Source organism: Euprymna scolopes, chromosome 36 (assembly GCF_053919585.1).
Source record: "Euprymna scolopes isolate OS-2025 chromosome 36, ASM5391958v1, whole genome shotgun sequence".
In the NCBI taxonomy this organism is placed as follows: Eukaryota; Metazoa; Mollusca; class Cephalopoda; order Sepiida; family Sepiolidae; genus Euprymna; species Euprymna scolopes.
The window spans coordinates 24,589,265-24,592,922 of NC_136517.1; the positions used below are offsets into that span (position 1 = coordinate 24,589,265).

General features: G+C 32.3%; 1 pseudogene; it reads right to left on the reverse strand.

Moving 5' to 3' along the window:
- Positions 1-223: 223 nt before the first annotated feature.
- Positions 224-370, reverse strand: LOC145260807 (U2 spliceosomal RNA; annotated as a pseudogene).
- Between the last annotated feature and the right edge of the window lie 3,288 nt (positions 371-3,658).

Below are 3,658 nucleotides of genomic sequence, written 5' to 3' on the forward strand. Positions count from 1 at the left end.
TGGATAGTGACAATTGGTATGAAGGGTTGATATTTATTTGCTGCCCACATCAGCAAAATGTGGCACAAGGCCGGAAAGTGGGAACCCCGCAGGCTCCCCTAAAGGAGGGGCACTCCTGCAATTTTAAAAATTGCCTGAGTAACCCCGTCGGCATTCCCCGGTCGGGGCGCCTCAGGCAGCAAGCAATAAACTTGCCCCACCGGAAAGCCCGGTGGCAAGGCCTGGGAGGGTGGACCTCCTAGGTATTACCCAGGCGATTGTCCCAGTATAGAGGGTTTCCCCTCCATTGACTGGTACAAATTATCTTAAGTGCAGTATCTGCCGGAACAGATACTACACTTTGATCTTGGCCAAAAGGCCAAGAAAAGCTGTATTTATTTGCTCCCCCATCGAGCAAATAAGGCACAAGGCCAATTTTTAATGTGAGGAGTGAAGGGAAAATGGGGACCAACTCCCCAGGGAGTAGGGGAGCTGGATGGTGACAATTGGTATGAAGGGTTGCCCCTACATTGACCAAGATCTTATATGTGAGATTGCTCTCACATATGGTCTTTGCTTGCAGTATCTGTTTCGGCAGATACTACACTTTGAGATATTAAATCTTTTATTCATGTTAAAAATAGTCAAAATCAACGATGAACAAAAAACTTAGGCACATGGCCAACTCAAATTCCAGCCCGAAGGCCAAGAAAAGCTTAAAAAGCTAAGAACAGCATCTATTAACAACACGCCTTTGATCTTAACCAAAAAGGCCAAGCACAAACGTGTTACGGACAGACCGACAGACAGACGGACCGACGGACCGACAGAGTGACTTAAAAAATCGCTTGCACGCGACTAAAACCTTTTTTTATATATTTATTTAAAGAAAACACAACTTTGTTATATCTGGATCGTGGAATTGCCTTCTCTAGCAAAAGGTCTAGGAAATTTGCTTATCTTTTAAATATTCATTTTAATTAATTCCCCATTATTTTTTTTCGGTTCTCTTATAGGATGATCATCCTTAATTACCTATTATGTCGTATAATTATATTCATGAAGATATTCTACATGATTTATACTTGCGTAATATTTGCGTAAAAACGTTATAATAAACATAAACCTCTTTCTATATATATTTATGCATGCGTATATATATTTTTTTATAAAAGTTTCCCTACCAAACTCCTCTGTCAGTTTTTGGTCTACATATTTGGAACTTAATGCATAGGGTATTTGAACCCATGTAAAACTTTATATTTGGGTTTTATCATGGGAAAATCTGTACAAAAGGGTGAATATTAAAAAAAATGAAATTTGTCAGGTAAAGGTCGAACGACGGAATTACAAATATGCATGCGTAACGTAGTAGCTATTGGTTCATGTTTTAATTTCTAGCCTTGCAGCGAACATGTCATCATAGGTCAGTCATTGACGTTAAAGGAAATAGTAAATTGTGGGTTAAACGTTTTGGTTTCGATTCTCAGTGGTCGCGCACGAGTTATCTTTAAAAAAATATTTTTTGATTATTACTACTACAATAAAATATAAAAATAAATACGAAACATGCATTAATAAAAATATCAAAATTTAGCTTATTTTACGACGGGGTAATTCCGGGCGGTCTTCTAGTATATATATATATATATATATATATATATATATATATATATATATATATATATATATATATATATATATATATATATATATATGAAAAAAGAAAAAAACAAAACAAGTTATATACTCATCAACGTTTCATCTTTTTTTTTTCGGGAGTTATCCAGTATGATTAAATCGAAGAAAATAAAATACCAGTACAATGTTTGAAAATATGCCCGTGAAAAAATGTCTTTGATCTATTTCAGAACGATAAAAATTGTTGGCGGTATGGATTGAGTGTAATTTTTTTTACGTCATGTAACCGTTTGCATATTTAAAAGATGTCATGCAATTTATGTTGTTTTGGGAATAAATATAACCTTTATTTATTATTCAAATGTGTATGTTTTATTGAAATCAAACGGGTGTATCTGTTTTTTTTGTTTATAGACTTAATATATAACAAGATTAGAAACTACGATAAGCAAGAATTATAAAGGGGCCGCTATTTGGTTGCTGTTAAGATGGGTAAATGAAATTACAATGATCGAACATTGTCCAAATGCCTAAGCTCCAGTTGTTTACAAAAAATATAAAAGGGACTGAAAGGGAAAAAAGTAAATAAATTAGTGAAATATAATCTTTAATTAGTATAGTTAAAATCTATAAAATATAATTAATCAAAGAAAATTAGTATAATATGTAAGGGAGATAATATAGCATATTGTAATATAAAATAGCGCCCAATGCACGAAAAAGGAATACAAATATAACTAAAAATAAAGAAATCTCTCATATTTATGAAAATAAATAGTTAATTAATTCTAACCCAATGGTAGTAATTAACAGAAGTTTGTTTAAACGTAGAAATATACCCAAAAGTATTAGGTTTAAGCCGGACATACACTTTGATTATACGAAATAATGTTATATAGGAGGGGGTGATATATGGTTCTTCAAATGGCGACAGAAAAACGTATGTTGCATTAGCCAGTGAATATCACAAGTGTTTATGTTTTACAAAAGATGTATTAGAAAAAGATGAGACGCTTACCTTTTGATTTCTCCAATAGTTCTTCTGTCTTCACTGTTATGCTATGTGATGAAATACGTAACAACCAACACCATAAACGATTATAGACCCCGAATTTTCTTCTTTTGTGAAACCACAGAGTAACACTTTATATTTTTAAAATATAAATTCATTTTAGCAGTCTTAATGGTATTCACTAGAGTCTGCTTACGTGTCTACATGCGTATTCTTTTCTAGCCTCGCTTCCCGGATTTTGAAGCACGTCTGTTCACTTTCGTGACCAAACTAAAACTACCGACGTACTAACCTTCTTGAATTCTTGACCTGTCAGTTCCATTACGTCATCTTCAAAAGCACAGATCTCCTAACGTGTGACCTATGTTGAAGGTCATTTTGCTTAGATTAAACTTAGCTAATTTCTGTAAACATCTTCAGCTAGAATCCATTTTTACATTCCAGACTAATTTATTCTCTAAATAATAAATAACTTCAAATATAAACTATTCTAACAATATCACTCTATAGATAGATAAATAGAAAGATAGACAGATAGATGGATCAATAATTTAAGTCTTAATCCTACTATTATCTAACAATAAGTAAAAAAAACTAATGAATTAAAAATTAGTTTCGTATTAAAAAATTAAAATAAACATATTCTAGATTTAACTCTTGTTAAGACACAAAAATATTTACCATTTATAAATAATACATTTATATAAGTATTATATAAGAAAATATTAGTGTTAATTATAACAATACAATCATATTATATAAGTTGGTGAAACGCGAATGACTCTGCATTAAGATCAAAGATGGTGTAAATATCATAAAACATAATTGCAACTATTCTTCCGACCTTTTCAGATTTATTTTCTTTTAAAGTTAATGAGTCTTCATTCTTCTGATGACTCAAGGTGGGAAATTTTTTTTAAACTCTATATATCTATAAAAGTTAAAGTGTGTGTGTGTGTGTGTGTGTGTGTGTGTGTGTGTGTGTGTGTGTGTGTCTGTTTGTGTACATGTCCCTACGCAATAACT